Below are 17,005 nucleotides of genomic sequence, written 5' to 3'. Positions count from 1 at the left end.
TCACGGAAGGAAAAGTCAAAAGGACCCAAGGGAGATGTAGGGTCCTCTTCTGAAATCTCTCTCTGCTGTGTTTCCTTTCTAAGCATGCTGTTCTTCTTATCTCCCCTCCATCTCATTGGGGTGCTTTCAGGATTGGGACTCTCACCTCCCACTGCAGCGCCAGAATGGCCAGGAATGGGACGGGAAAGCACTGCTGGGATGGGCCGTCCAGCTGTTGGTCTCGTAAAGAAGGACTGTTTCTTTTCTTCATTTAATTTCTTCCACAATGGAGAAAGGTCAGAGCTCAATGGTCAAGATCAAGGTGTGAGTTTCAGGTAATGGAGACCAGGACAAATAGTATGGGCACCTGTCATCTAGAGTCTGAGCTCATTCCTAAAGCTCGTCACCAGGAAACCTGATGGAGGTGTGTGGGCAAAACAGGTGGACATGCACACATACATGCACTCACGGAGTGCTAGGGCGGTTGGTCAAAACGGTTGCAGGGTAGAAGGTCTAGTTATGAGGAATATGGAGTGGGGTATGGGCTGTCCTCACAGAACCTGTGGTCTCCCTCTTAAGACAATTACATCTCTATAAAGTTACTGCATAGCATGAATAATTACAATAAGAACACAATAATAGTAATTCTATCCAAGGTGCATAGTGTGGCACTGTCCCTGTCCTGGTCATTGTTGTCGTTTTCTGCAGCATTTCATAGACCCTCACAACACCATACAGGGTAGGTTCCATTATTGTTAACTCTGGTTCTGCAGGACGCTGAGCACAGGAGTGCGGTCACTTCCTCAGGGGCACACAGAGTGGAAACCAGGCTCACTCTGAACCTGGTGCATCATCCTTCAGTTACTGAAAATGACAAGTAGACATGCTTGGGAAGAAAGAAATCTATCTGCATGGGAATCTGGGAGGCTTTATGGTAGAGACACTGTGTAAATGGAGTTTGCTGGGTGTGGGAAGGTACGGGGGAATGGAAGGCATTGAGAGGAAAGCTTGATGCCCCTTCTGATGAAGCTCCAAGTCGAAGGAACCCCACATTCTGAAATGACCTTGGACAGATAGTCAAGGGCCAAGTAATAAGTCATCTGTCTTTTCTGAAACTTGAGTTTAAGTCATGCTTTCTCATTCTTGGTTTTGAAAAGTGTTATGTGTTCACCCTCCCCTCTGGCATTTTTGCTTTTTAGTTTTACTTTGCTTATGTGTAATACTAAAAATGCACTAAGCAACTTAATTACATGGATGATTTAAAGGATTTCTGAATTTTAGAAAGCTTCGGAAGTCACTTGATCCAACATCATAAACTTTATACCATGGGTGTTCAGAGTGCTAGTTAGCAGAAAGTTCTAGATAAGGCAAGTGTGTTCAGCAAAATAACAGAATGGTGAAAGAATACAAAAACAAGATCTCCCAGAGCAAATGCCATACAAATGACCTTTCAATTAATGAGTCCATGCAGCTAGGGAGGAAAATTGCCTGACCAGAAAGCTCTGTTGGGAACAATGGTTGAACCAACCTGTAAACAATGCCATTGTAGACAGTTCTGCTTCAACCTGAAATGATGCAGCCATGCTGCCTAAAAATTGGATGGGATTCTAGGAATATCTTTCTTGTATGAACATGGGCTCTCCACTATGAAATTATGGTATTGGCTAGGCACGGTGGCTCATGCCTCTAATCCCAGCACTTTGGGAGGCCAAGGTGGGTGGATCACGAGGTCAGGAGATTGAGACCATCCTGGCTGACACGATGAAACCCTGTCTCTACTAAAAATACAAAAAATTAGCTGGGCGTGGTGGCGGGCGCCTGTAGTCCCAGCTACTCGGGAGGCTGAGGCAGGAGAATGGCGTAAACCCAGGAGGCAGAGCTTGCAGTGAGCCGAGATCGCACCACTGCACTCCAGCCTGGGCAATAGAGCGAGACTCCGTCTCAAAAAAAAAAAAAAAAAATTATGGTATCATACTAAGAAAAACCCTTCAGATGTGGGCACAGACCCAGATCTCTGTGATCCTCTTTTCTCACCTTGGGGAGGCTAAGGACAGATGTTCCCTCTGCCCCTTACTCACCAGTGTCTCGTGTGAGGCCATCAGTTCCAACGTGGAAGCATAGTAGGTTGAATGCTGATTGCATACCCCTTTTAGCACATCCTAATCTCTAATTAAACTTTCAATTCTTGAAAAACAAAGCCATTCTTTAAAATATGCCTTTAATGGAATTCAGCAGCAAATGCATTGAAAGCAGCATGCTTCCATGGAATTGAATATTGGGGTTACTCACTTTTCTCAGGTCCTCTGTTTCCACATCTATCAAATGAAGTATTTGCCTGGGTGATCTTGAAGTATCTTTCAGCTTTGATAACCATGAGGCCTGAGCGAGGCATTTAGCAGAGTAGAAAGGGAATCTAAGGAGAGTAGCACAATGGACAGGTTGCCAGGAAAGAATCACTCACCAGATGGCCAGCTGGCCACTTAGCCTGCTCATGTAATAGCCTGGAGTACTTGTTCTGCAGCTCTTGCTTGCTTTGTTTCAGCTGTTGACATCAGACAACCTAAGGCTGCCAGTCTCCTACCTGTTTGGATCATCTCCAGTTTGTTAGTGGCTGCACTTGAAATCTGAGCAGCAGAGTCTGGGACCAGCCTAGGAGCCTGGTCCAGCAGACTTGGTCTGTTAGTGGGAGGCACTGTGACATGCACCTGTTTTGCCGTGGAATCTCAGGAGACCACCTCAGAGGAGGAGTAGGTTCCTCCAGCTTCATTAGCTGATTGTTGAAAGAAATCACATGGTCTTTTCCCCATCAGTTACATTTCAATAAAACAAGCCTGCAATGAATTTTAGTTTCCTGGAAAATAATCAGGAATGACACATGAAGTGAGCACTCTGGCACATTCCTCTCTTGCTGTATTTAACATAGAAAAATATCTGGGTTTCCCATGCATGCAGATGCTGTGAGTGGGTTGTTTTTCTAGTAGTGGCAAAATATGGGTGTAGATCCACGTCCACTTTATCAAACTGATGAAGCTATGATTTAAATTGCACTGCACAAGTGGGACGCTCACTGCTGTCTCGTGCTCCTTCTGAAACTGAAGGTCAAGATGATAGGGGAAACAGACATGCAAACGTGGTTGTATCCACTGTTGAATTTCAAAGTGAGTTGGGTACCCTCATTAATCTATACAATTACACCATCATCCCATAGTAACCAACTATGATGCTCAGTACACCAAGTTCCATTGTTGGAAATTCCTACCAGAATTCAGAACGACATTTTGTGAAAAAAAAGAGGTATGCTGTTTAGACCACACGCTCTGAACAAGGTATGCTGTTTAGACCACACGTTCTGAACAAGGTATGCTGTTTAGACCACACACTCTGAACATGTTTACTCCCCAACTGAATTAGCAACCGTCGATAGAATATGCCGCCATTTTTCCTCCTCTTTTCCCTGAGATGGTGAACATTTTTTTTTTTTCTGAATCGTATGTCATGTTTTCCCAGCCTGTCTGCAGTTCCCCAGTTGTGAATGTGTCACTAGTCTCTTTCAGCCTTGGTGGGGAGATGCACATAAATTCATAAAGGAAATTCCTGATCACATTCTATAAAAAGAAGATTCTTGAGAAGCAGGAATCTATTTTGTGAGAAGGAGAATCTGACCCTTTTTATGACTGCTTCTCCTTTCCTTGTAGTTTGTGGTATTGACGGTGGCCATCTCTAGTTAATAATGCAAATCCCAATGCAAGGGCACCATTTATAGTTAAGGTTAAATGATTTTCCAAGGCTGTTAATAATTGGGTACCACAGACAAGCTGTAAAGGCAAATCGTTTCTATGGATTCTGACTTGTCTTGTTTGCATCCAAGTCTGTATATGTGAGGGGGAAGAAAAGATTAGAGAGGGGTGATCTATTTTCCTAAATCTCAGTTCCGTGCAAATAATTATAATGAATTTGTCATCTCACATATATTAATATTTCGCATAAACATATTCTAGAAAACACAAAGTAATGCTGAATATTCAAAAGTATCATACTATTTAAAATTAGAACATAAACGTGATGGGCAACTTGCAATTTAATAATGTTAATTCATTTAGATAGGTTAAAAACAAAGTGACATGCTGGATCTTTTTATAAAACAGCAAAACATAGTCCTAGAAATATCACTTCAATGTGGGCTTTAATTGCTTTTACACATATACTGTTCAGTATTAATTGCTTTAATTGACTTAGAATATAATTAGTAATATTTTATTAAGTTAACATATTGCACAAAATTATACTTAAATATTAACTCAGCATTAAGCTTTAAGTGGTGGATATTTCACATGATATATATATATAATCACTATTATTCTACTTAATTTTTAATTTTAGGAAAAACCAATATTTAAAATAATATCAGAAGCTTAGATAGGGACTAAAGATAATATTTGTATGTGTTTTTCCTCTGTTTCATCAGTATAACCTAGTTTGATCAACAACTACACATTATTTACAAGAATGAGCTACTTGCAGCCATAAAACACTTTTATTTTCATTTAAATTTTTTGCATTTATTTATTTATTTTTTAGAAACAGGGTCTCGCTCAGTCACCCAGGCTGGAGTGCAGGGGAGCAGTCATAGCTTACTGCAGTCTCAAACTCCTGGAGTCAAGCAGTCCTCTCACTTCGGCCTCTCAAGTACCTGGGATTACAGGCACATGCCACCAGGTCCAAATCATTTCATATTTTTGTAGAGATGGAGCCTCGCTTTGCTGCCCAAGCTGTTCTCAAACGCCTGTTCTCAAGTGATCCTCTTGCCTTGGCCTTCCAAAGTACTAGGCCACCATGCCTGGCTTTAGTCCCCTTCTTACAATTTAAGTCCACCACCAGATGTAAAGAGTTACTGCCACTGTGCCTGTTTCAGTGGTCCAGCTCAAACTCTGTATCCTCTTTTTTTTTTTTTTTGAGACAGAGTCTCGCTCTGTCACTCAGGCTGGAGTGCAGTGGTGCCATCTCCACTTACTGCAAGCTCCGCCTCCCAGGTTCACACCATTCTCCTGCCTCAGCCTCCCGAGTAACTGGCACTACAGGCGCCTGCCACCACGCCCGGCTAATTTTTTGTATTTTTAGTAGAGATGGGGTTTCACCACGTTGGCCAGGATGGTCTCGATCTCCTGACCTCGTGATCCGCCCGCCTCGGCCTCCCAAAGTGCTGGGATTACAGGCATGAGCCACCGTGCCCAGCCTCTGTATCCTCTTTGAATCCTTCACTGGCCTCTTCATACTCACTTCCCTCCCAGTGCCTCTGTCTCTCTCCCAGTCCCAGAACACTGTCCCTTGAGTGGTTGTCACTGTACCTGTGAACTCCTTGTGGGCATTAGCCATAGGGTGGGTGAACTTTGCCTCTTCTCAGCTACATTACTTGGCAATGACTTCAGCGGTGTCCTCCAGCAAGATATTTTCCCAGCTGGTTCAGTTTTCTTCACTTACAAAATGGTCATGACTTCCCTTGCCTACCTTAAGGTATTGTAAAAGAGAAAGCACGCAAATGCCATGTCAAATGCAGTGAGAGAAGGATGACCTGTGCTAGAAAGACCCTAGCCTGCGATTTACGATGCTTGGGCTCCAACTGTTAGTCACGAAAAAGGTGCTTAATCTTTCTGAGTGTATTTCTACCTAGGAAATAAAGAACTTGAATTGTATGCTTCTAAATTACAATTTTCAAAAATTTAAAAAGATGATTCTTATGAATATAAAATAAATACATGTCAAGTGTTTTTATCAACTCATTAATAAATAAGGAACTCAGTAAAATGACAGTACCAGTTAAAGGAGCATTTGAGGAACTAGGCATTTGTAGAAAATCGAATAAAGATAAGTTAGGAGAAAAGATTGCTGTATTAGATACAAACCTATTAAATCCCTATGGGGAGATAAACCACAATCTTCCAGGCTAGCTTTTCTGCCAGACAGAAATTCCTTGGATCTCTGCTAGGCAAAAATTTACAAGTTAGCAAGTAACTTCACTGTATTTGGAATGTTGAATTAATAGTTTTAACAATGTCTATTGAAAGGGTATTTCCAACTATAAAAAACCCTGAATCAATATTACTAGTACTTAATTATATTAATGGTAATTCAATTACTAAAAAAAGTCACTTTGAAAATCTGACCTTTAGCAACTTCTGGCCCTTACTTTGGTGTTTGTTTCTGTTAACGCTTATATTACAAGAAAACAAGTTTTCTTTCCAAATGATTTATGATTAAAACATGGATAATTTTATTTATAAACATTCAGATTATCATGAAAACACCAATAAAGGAGAATCCTCATCAGTTCTCCTGATCAGGTCAGCTGATGTTTTTGTTTGTTTGTTTTTTCTGAAACACTGTTACGTGTTGGCCACAATCTCCATCTAATCTGCTACCATCTAATACCCACTTTCTAATACCATATAATATCTTCATGTTTCATTATTTTGTTATTTATTTTCTCAGAGGAGATTCCCAAGTCCTTTAGATTTTTTTAGAATTCTTATGATTTTTAAAATGCAATTTTAATTATCTTTGTCAAAAGGAGTTCAATTCTGATGTATCCTAGAATTTTCTTTTCTTTCCTTTTCTTCTTCTTCTTTTTTTTTTTTTTTTTCAGTGTGTCACCCAGGCTGGTGTGCAGTGGCAAGAACATGGCTCATTGCAGCCTTGACCTCCTCAGGCTCAGGTGATCCTCCCACAACAGCCTCCTGAGTAGCTAAGACTACAGGTTTGCACCACCATGCCTGGCTAATTTTTGTATTTTTTGTAGCGACTGTTTCAGTGTTGCCCAGGCTAGTCTCAAACTCCTAGACTCAAGCGATCCTCTTGCCTCGGCCTTCCGAAGTGCTGGGATTATAGGCGTGCAGCACGGCACCAGTGAATTTTCTGCTGATATATCTCCATTTTGAAATTTAGGAATCTATCTAATATTTTATTTGCCTATTTTCAGGTTTGTTCTTGTTACACATAAACTAACATTTTATCTGTACACCCTAGTTGTATTGTCTATGCATTTCTATTGTTTAAGTGTGGGTTTGTGCAGAGCAGAACCTGAAGCAAGCACTGAGTCTGATTAGTGTATTTGGGACGTGACCCAGGAAGCAGAGGTAGACAATGAGGAAATGAAACAGCCAGGCCAAGGTGTGTGTGGAGCAGGTTACCATGTTGTGGACCAAACCTCAGAGTTATCCTGATGGAGGACGAGGATGCTGACGGTTTGTCCTCCAACTCAGTTCATTATTGACAGAGGTCCTGACACTTCCAGTGGGAGGAAACTGTAGGAGAGAAGGGAAAACTTCCCTTTTACTCTTGGAAGGCTTGATGAACATCACTTGACAAAAGGCAGATGAATAGGAAAAATGGCATCAAATTTATTAACGTGCCCTGGGGACAATCATAGACTGATGACCCCCAACACAGTGGGGTGCAGATGGTTATATACCCCTCTTCTTAGAGGAAAGGGACATGGGGAAAGGTGGATAATTTGGGGGGGGGGTGGGTAGTAAATGATTTTTAGGGGAATTCAATGGGCTTGAAGAACAAACAATGGCTTGGGACAAAATCTGTTGGGCCTGCAGAGCAGACAGTGATTTGTGCCAAAAGTCTGTAGGTCTTTTGACAGACTTCAGTCTCCCTTCCCGAGATATGAGTTCAGTTACTGTAAATGCAGGGTAGGGACGAGAAATGACTGTTTTTCTTCTCTGTGGGACTTGGCCTTTAGGCAGACAAGGGAACTTCAGAGAATAACTTCATCCTGTGTTTGGGAGAAACAGAGGATTGAGAGACAGGAGAGCAGGGGAAGGTCAGAGAGAGCTTGAGGTATCTTCTTCAGTTCAGTATGTCAAAGCGCCATACTTTGGGGTATTGGTTCATAAGTCCCAGCAAAGCATCAGATGGAGAGTTGCAGGGACAGCTGAGGACGTAAGGCCTGGGGCCATGTATTAGTCCATTTTACTCTGCTGATAAAGACATGCCTGAGACTGGGAAGAAAAAGAGATTTAATTGGACTCACAGTTCCATGTGGCTGGGGAGGCCTCATGATTGTGGTGGAAGCTGAAAGGCACATCTCACATGGGAACGGACAAAAGAAGAGCGCTTGTGCAGGGAGACTCCCATTTTTAAAACCATCAGGTCGCGTGAGACTTATTCATGAGAACAGCATGGGAAAGATCTGCCCCCATGATTCAATTACCTCCTGCCGGGTCCCTCTCACAACATGTGGGAATTCAGAATGAGATTTGGGTGGGGACACAGCCAAACCATATTATTCCACCCCTGGCCCCTCCAAAATCTCCTATCTTCACATTTCAAAATCAATCATGCCGTCCCAACAGTCCCTGAAAGTCTCAACTCATTTCAGCATTAACTCAAAAGTCCACAGTTCAAAGTCTCATCCAAGACAAGGCAAGTTCCTTCTGCCTATGAGCCTGTAAAATGAAAAGCAAGCTAGTTACTTCCTAGATACAACAGGGGTACAGGCATTGGGTGAATACAGCCATTCCAAATGGTAGAAATGGGCCAAAACAAAGGGGCTACAGGCCCTATACAAGTGGGGTACCCCAAAATCCAGTGGAGCAGTCAAACCTTAAAGCTCCAAAATAATCTCCTTTGACTCCATGTCTCACATCCAGGTCATGCTGATGCAAGAGGTAGACTCCCATGGCTTGGGCAGTTCTGCCTCTGTGGCTTTGCAGGATACAGCCTCCCTCCCGGTTGCCATGACAGACTGGCATTAAGTGTCTGAGGCTTTTCCTGATGCGTGGTGCAAGCTATCAGTAGATCTCCCATCCTGGGATTTGGAGGATGATGGCCCTCTTCTCACAGCTCCACTAGGCAGTGCTCCAGTAGGGACCAACCCCACATTTCCCTTCTGCACTACCCTAGTAGAGGTTCTCCATGAGGGCCCCACCCCTACAGCAAACTTCTGCTTGGGCATCCAGGTGTTTCCATAGATCTTCTAAAATCTAGGCAGAGGTTTCCAAACCTCAGTTCTTTACTTCTGTGCCCTCACAGGCTCAGCACCACATGGAAGCTGCCAAGGATTGAGGCTTGCACCCTCTGAAGCCATGGCCCGAACTTTATGTTGGCCCCTTTCAGCCATGGCTGGAGCAGCTGGGATGCAGGGCACCAAGTCCCTAGGCTGCACACAACAAGGAGACCTTGGGCACAGCCCATGAAACCACTTTTTCCCTCTAGACTTCCAAGCCTATGATGGGAGGGGCTGCTTCAAAGGTCTCTGACATACCCTGGAGGCATTTTCCCCATTGTCTTGGGGATTAACATTTGACTCCTCATTACTTATGCAAATTTCTGCCACTGAGTTGAATTTCTCCTCAGAAAATGGGATTTTCTTTCCTATTGCATTGTCAGGCTGCAAATTTTCCGAAACTTTTATGCTCTGTTTCCCTTTTGAAATTGAATGCCTTTAACAGCACCCAACTCACCTCTTGAATGCTTTGCTGCTTAGAAATTTCTCCACCAGATACCCTAAATAATCTCTCACATTCAGAGTTCCACGAATCTCTAGGGCAGGGGCAAAATGCTGCTAGTCTCTTTGCTAAAACATAAGAGGAGTTACGTTTGCTCCAATTCTCAGCAAGTTTCTCATCTCCATCTGAAACCACCTCAGCCTGGACCTTATCATTTGTATCACTATAAGCATTTTTATCAAAGCCATTCAACAAGTTTCCAGGAAGTTCCAAACTTTTTAACATTTTCCTGTCTTCTTCTGAGCCCTCCAAACTGTTCCAACCTCTGCCTGTTAACCCAGTTCCAAAGTCACTTCCACCTTTTCAGTTATCTTTTCAGCAATGCCTCACTCTGCTGGTACCAATTTACTGTTTAGTCAGTGTTCATGCTGCTGATTAAGACATACCCGAGACTGGGAAGAAAAAGAGATTTAATTGGACTCACAGTTCCACATGACTGGGGAGGCCTCACAGTCATGGCAGAAGGTGAAAGGCATGTCTCTTGTGGTGGCAGACAAGAGAAGAGTGCTTGTGCAGGGAGACTCCCGTTGTTAAAACCATCAGATCTTGTGAGACTTATTCACTATCACAAGAACAGCACAGGAAAGACCTGCCCCCATTATTCAGCCACCTCCCGCTGGGTCTCTCCTACAACAAGTTGGAATTCAAGATGAGATTTGAGTGGGGACACTGCCAAATCGTATTCCTACAACAAGTTGGAATTCAAGATGAGATTGGAGTAGGGACACCGCCAAATCGTATCAGGCCATGAATGCTAAAGGGAGCAGCACCATCTACGTGGATGTATCTGTACAGGTGCCTTTGGTGAATATAACTCTTTGTAAAGCTTGTATATATGGAGTCTTTAGAATAATGCCTGTTCCTGGTTTTTCGTGTCTTTTTTTTTTTTTTTTTTTTTTTGAGGCGGAGTCTTGCTCTGTCGCCCGGACTGGAGTGCAGTGGCCGGATCTCAGCTCACTGCAAGCTCCGCCTCCCGGGTTTGCGCCATTCTCCCGCCTCAGCCTCCCAAGTAGCTGGGACTACAGGCGCCCGCCACCTCGCCCGGCTAGTTTTTGTATTTTTTAGTAGAGACGGGGTTTCACTGTATTAGCCAGGATGGTCTCGATCTCCTGACCTCGTGATCCGCCCGTCTCGGCCTCCCAAAGTGCTGGGATTACAGGCTTGAGCCACCGCGCCCGGCCTTTCGTGTCTTATTCAACCAAATTTTAGTTGACTTTTACCCAGTTGTGAACTCCTTTGAGGCTTTTGTGCTAGAACAAGATATGGGGAATTCAGATAGCAAGTAAGTGATCATACAAGCTCTGAATTTTTAAGAGCTGGGAAAGGGAACTTGAAAACCATTTAATACACTTTGAACTTTACAGAGGATTAACTGGCTCCAAAATACCCAGTGGTGTGTAGTAAGCTCTTGTACTATGTGTACAAGAAAGAGAAAAAAACAGAAAGAGAAAAAAAAAAAGAGAAAGAGAAAGAGAAAAAAAAAGAGAAAGAGAAAAGAAAGAGAAAAAAAAAAAAACATTTTAGCTGATGTCATGATTTATCAGTGTAGGCTCCAGGTGAGAGTTATGAGTTAGTGAAATTGCCTGGAGTTCTTCTGTTTCCTTTTAAACAACTAACGTCAGGCATATCTAGAATAAAAGTTGAAATTTAAAAAAATAAAACAATAAACAACGTATTTCCTCTCCCTGCTTTCCCCAAATCACTCAATTTCCTCCTCTGCTTCTCCCATGGGCTAGAGTAGGCCCAGATGTGGAGTGACTGGGCCTTGATCAGCTTCTCTGACCTCCTCTTGCTTAATCAGGACTTTTGCTGTCTGTCAGAGTGGGCAATGGTGGCTAATAGATAATCCAGGATATAGCATGGATAAATCTACCTACTGAGAATAAATCAGATTTGAGTAAGTGAAGGCATTTTTATTACAACTGTATGATTCAGGTATGGATTCCGAAATTTCATAGTTTTGTAACTAAGCGACCTAATATGTAATGCATTTTAAAGGCTCAAGTCTGGTTATTTCTGATGGATGTTTTGGCTCCATAGTTTATTTGTATGATGGCTTAAATATTGATTTATTTAAATCATGATACATAGTCTAATTACTAATGTTTGCGCCGGGGCAACAATTTCACTTTCTTAATAAAAGAGATCTCGTTTCACTGGAAAACTGCAATCAGATCATGCAAACCTCTGTCCTCTGGAGCTGATGTGTAAAGAAAAGAAAGTTATTTGTGAACAGATTGGAGAGGGGATTATGGGATTAAAAGAAAGGGAACTGGACGAAGTGGGTCTTCTCTGAATGCCCTCAGAAAGAACAAATCATGTTGTGTGCGTTAGGAGAAGTGCTGTTTTATTTTGTTCCCCTGTGAATATGTGTGTGTATGAATGTCTATGTGTGTGGACATGTGAATGTTTGTATGTGTGAATTTTTTACTGTGTTTGTTTCTAAATAAGCCCACTCATCCTGAAGTTCCTGAAGAAGAATTCAACCTTTCCCAGTCTCTCAAATGTCATCTCTTCTTCGTTTCCACCCTTTCTTTTCTGCCTTTTCTGGTTTTGAGGATTTTATAAGATTCCGTTTTTGAATTCCTTCAGCATATCAATTATACTTATTTTTCCCCTTGTTAGGGGTTGTGCTTGAGTTTGCAATATACAGTGACAACTAATCCAAATCCACTTTCAAATAACACTATACCACTTCACAGGTAGTGTGAGTACCTTACAACAGTATTACCAGTTTTCCTCTCCTATCTGTTACTACATTGCTGTCACTCATTTTACTTATCCATAAGCTATAATCATCAAATTCTTTATTGTTATTAGTTTGAACAAACTAGTATCTGTCAGATCAGTTAAGAATAAGAAAAATAAAATATTTTATTGTATGTTCATTCATTCCTTCTCTAGTGGTCTTCCTTCCTTCATGTAGATTTGATCTTCTTTCTGAATAGGTTCTTTTAACATTTCCTGCAAGGCAGGTCTATTGCCAACACATTTTCTTAATTTTCGTTGAAGGCTTTTTTTCTCCTTCATTTTTGAAGGGTAGTTTTCCTGGATGCAGAATGCTAGATGGGTGGATTTTTTCTTTCAACACTGTAAATATTTGACTCCATTCCCGTCTTACTGCCTTGATTTCTGAAGAGAAGTCCAATGGAACTCTTATCCTTTGCTTCTTTGTGGTGAAGGTGGTTTTCCCTCTCAAGATATTCTTTGTGTCTCTGATTTACTGCAGTTTAAATATCATGGGCCTGCTGCTCAGTGTTCTCTGAGATTCCCAAATCTGTGATTTGGTGTCTGTCATTAGTTTTGGGAAATTCTCAGTTATTATAGTTGTAAATATTTCTCCTGTGTTTTTTAATCTTTTTTTACTTCTGGTATTCCCATTTGTGTGTTATACATTTTGTAATTATCCAATGGTTTTTTAATATTCTGTCCTCTTACCTCTTTTGTTTTTCACTACACTTCAGATTTGAAAATTTCTATTGACATTTCTTCAAGCTGACTGTTTTCTCAGCCATGTCCAGCCTATTAATGAACCTATCAAGGACATTTTCCAGTTTTGATACAGTATTTTTGATTACTAGCCTTTCCTTTTAATCCTGTCTTAGAGTTATCAGGTTTCTGTTTGCATTATCCATGTGTTTTTACATGTTGTCCACTGTTTCCGTTAGATCCTTTAACATATTAATCATAATTGTTTTAACTTTATGGTCTGATAATCCCAACATCTCCACTCTATTTGAGTCTGGTTTGACTTTTCTCTTTATTTAAACTGTGTGGGTTTTCTTTGTCTTTTAGTATGCCTTATACTTTTTTTTTTTGTTAGGAGACAGATATGGTGTTTTTGTAAAAGGAGTGGAAGTAAATTAGTCTTTACTCTGAGGTTTTATGTTTACCTAGCTAGGAATTAGGTTTTATTTTTGCGGTTAACTGCAGCTATAGGTGTCAGAGGCTAACGTTTTCTCTGGCGTCCTTGTTTGGTCTCCCCTGTTGTCTTTGGGTTTCGCTAGAGAGTGGTTCTTAATAAGGTCTGAGTCATGTAATTCCTTCCATCATATCCCCCTGTTTTTTTACAGGATGTGGTGGTCAGGGGCCATGGGAGGAGAAGTGCTCTGTGGACTTACTGGTAGGTCTCAGTCTTTTATCGAGCCTGTGTTGCTGGGCTGTGACCTTCACAAACAATTCTCCATTGTTCCCCCCAATCTTTAGATGAGACAGGAAGGCTAGAGGGGGCTGGAGTTGAGTATTTCTCTTTCTCCCACTTGGTTTGGCTCTGATAAAGCCCCAGCCAGTTAGATGATGGTGACACAGTTTACTTGAGGGTAGGCCTTGTTAAGAACAGAATGCTCTTGGCATATTTCAAAATGGTTCCTTATTCCCTCCTCCTTCCGAAGGCATGATGGGATTTTTCTCTGATCTTTACGGTGAGAACCACGTACAGCTTGTGGAAGTAAACTTCATAAAGTAGGGGGACTCCCCCGAGACTGGACTCCTTGGAGTTTTTAACTCTGAGGTTTTTGTCCCCACTGAGTCTCCTGCAATTTGTCCATGACAGTTTAGGTGTTCTCACCCCAGTGCTGGCTGCGGAAGAGTTTCCTGCTTGTGGGCTTCTGCTCCAGTAAATTGTGATTCTCTGTATCTACCTATCTGTCTGTCCAGTTTTGGACGCGGTGATTTGCCTTGTGACCTGAATTCTTTGATGGATCTAAGACGAGTTTTTGCTTTTTCAGTTTGTTCAGGTTTTTCCTTATTATGAGAATGAGAGTGAAGACTTATATATGCCAGGACTGGAAACCAGAAGTCCTTCTCCTTTTTTGTTTCCTGACACTTTCTTATATGTAGGATCCAAGCTGATTATTTCAACATTTTCCCTCAACAATATGTCTACTTGGATGTGGGGATGAGAGAATGGGACGCTGAGATGAATTTCAGGGTTCATAATTTGTGTTGAGTGGATGGAAGTATGATTAATTTATAAGCTTTTCACCTGTGTCAATCTGCCTCTTGCCTCTCCATGCCCCAATTACAAGAGTAACATGAGGAACTTGTTATCTCAGAACATAATTTATCCAATGTTAAATGTAGTCATTATTATTGCTTCCATATTCTGTGATTTTTGAAATTAGAGTTGCATTCATAAAACTTCATGAAAGATCAAGCAACAGCTAGATGATCCCTCTCTAAGCTTTTACACTCCATTCACTTCAAATTTATTGAGTATCTAATGTGCTAGATACTCTTCCAGGCATTAAAAATACAGCAGTAAACCAAATAGCCAAAAACTTCTAACTTCCTTGCATATTCATACCATATTCTAGGTTAGATAAAAGTTAAAAGCAAGCATGTAAAATATACAGTCTACCAGATGGAGACAAGATGTATGGAGAAAAATTTAGGGAATATATATTGAGATGTCAGTGAAAGGAGATGGCTCTTTGAAATAGGGCAGTGACAGCTAAGTTAATTAAGTGACAAGAGCCTTCAGGGCAGACGGAAAAACAAGTAAAAGTTTTAAGGCAGAAAATACTTAGAAGAGTCAAGGAACAGCTGGAGGGCACCATACGGCTTTCACTCAGAGTGGAAATGGAAGCCACTGGAGATCTTTGAACACAAAAGAGGAGTGACTTGATTCATGCTTTGAAAGGTTTACTCTGACAGTTGTATGGAAAATAAATGGGAGGAGAACAATAGTACATGCAGGGAGACCAACAGAAGGAAGAGATGATGGTGGTTTGCACTAGTGTGTTTCAGAAGGGGTGGGGTGTTTTTGGATTTTGGATATATTAAGCATACAGTGGACACTATTTGGTGAGGGACTGGATATGTGGTATGAGCAGAGAGAGGAGTCATAGTATCAAGTTGTTGTTTACAGAGATGAGGACCACCGTGGGAGGAGTTGGTTTTGATGGAACGATTAGGGGAAGATCTGGAGCTCTGCTTGGGGAATAGTTGAAGTGTTTGGCAGACACCACTGGGAAAATGTTGAGTGTACTTGGATATATTAATCCTAAATTCAGTGCAGAGATTGATAGAAATTTGGAAGTCATCAGCAAGGAATAGACTTTTAACGCCTCGAACTGGATGAAATCACCTAGGGGTAAGTGAAGGGGGAAGAAAAGTGACTGATAGAACACTTCTGTATGAAGGGGCTAGTGAGATGAGAGGAAAGCAGCCCAGAAGTCTGTGAGCTGTGCTGATGCGCTGGGGACTGAATACTGGAAACAGCTGGCCATGCTGTCTTTAAGATCTTCCTTAGCCAAGGTGGAACTGTCTTCATCTGAGGATAGTACCTTAATTTTGAGTTTGTACTATTACTTATTTGTGATGAGAATATTAAGTCTGTTCTATTTTTCTATCAAATTACCAAAGGCCTTTCTTTTGCTCGCTGAATCTAGTTCACCAAGTAGGCTATGCTTATTTTTATAGAGCCCTGTTTTTGGCTCCTGTAATATGCCCCATAGAAACTAGGTGACTGCACGTCTAGGCTGTGGCTTTGGGCAACTCAATAATGCCTCAGTTTTCCTGTCTGAAAATTCATTCATTTAGTTTCCCAGAACAAATCTGATGTATGCTTGTTTCCCAGTCTTCTGTCCAGTCCAGTATTTGTCTCACTTAAAAAAGCTGTCAGTGAAATACAACATTAAATGAAATATTTTCAGCCATCTGGTCAACAGTGTCAATTCAACCAGAACATGGGTCACCTAGTGTTTATGAGAAGGAGATAAAAGTCTAAAGGAGAAAAAAAATGACTTTTGCCTTGTAAAAGCTCACTGAGTGTGAAGCATTATACAAATGTGCATGTCATTTTCTTCATTGTTTATTTTCAGACAAACGTGTTAATTCCAAAAGATAATGTATATCTTTTTATAATAAGTGCTTAAAAGCTTGAAAATAAAGTAACTTGTATATAATAAAACAAAGTATATGATAACAGCAAAATTCCATGTTCACTTTCATAGTGTCACAAAGCAGAGTGGTGCATTCTGTGGTGGAATGTTGGTGGAGGCCAAACAACTCATATTTTCATTGACTCTTCTGGATTTCTTTAGAAACAAACTACAATTAAGGACTACATGACAGACTTTCCACAATAGATTTCTTCTGCTATTTTTCTGCCAATTAATTATAATCTGTTCAACAAATGGAAAGTGTTTAATTTTACTCAATAGAAGTGCAGACATGTCAGCTCAATGCTGTGTACACATCTAGTGGTGACTATATGTCTAAATTGTGAGACCCGAAGTCAAGTCATCCCTGCAACAGAAAATACCCAGGATACAGCATCATTGCAAGCAGTGAGAAGATGGCTCAGGCTCCCAAGTTCTGTAGCTTTCCTTGATTAAATGCAAGTCATGTGTGGCTGGAAAAAATTCTCAGAACATTAAAATCTAGTACAAGCCTAGGAAATGAGACTCAGGAATTGCATTAAGTGAAATGATTCCAGTCGTCCTATCACAGACCCACCTGCTTGCTGAAAAAGTAAAAGAGAGCGTTTTAATAGAAGGACTTTTGAAAAC

At 41.2% G+C, this 17,005-nt stretch overlaps 1 protein-coding gene across 1 annotated transcript in view; it reads left to right on the top strand.

The window, feature by feature from the left end:
• Positions 1-17,005, top strand: part of GABRG3 (gamma-aminobutyric acid type A receptor gamma3 subunit) — a 558,231-nt gene that overhangs the window by 393,109 nt on the left and 148,117 nt on the right. The window lies entirely within an intron of this gene.

This window comes from Rhinopithecus roxellana, chromosome 5 (genome assembly GCF_007565055.1).
Source record: "Rhinopithecus roxellana isolate Shanxi Qingling chromosome 5, ASM756505v1, whole genome shotgun sequence".
Taxonomy (NCBI): domain Eukaryota; kingdom Metazoa; phylum Chordata; class Mammalia; order Primates; family Cercopithecidae; genus Rhinopithecus; species Rhinopithecus roxellana.
Note: the sequence above shows the minus strand (reverse complement) of the source record. Positions and strands in the feature narration are given on the sequence as shown.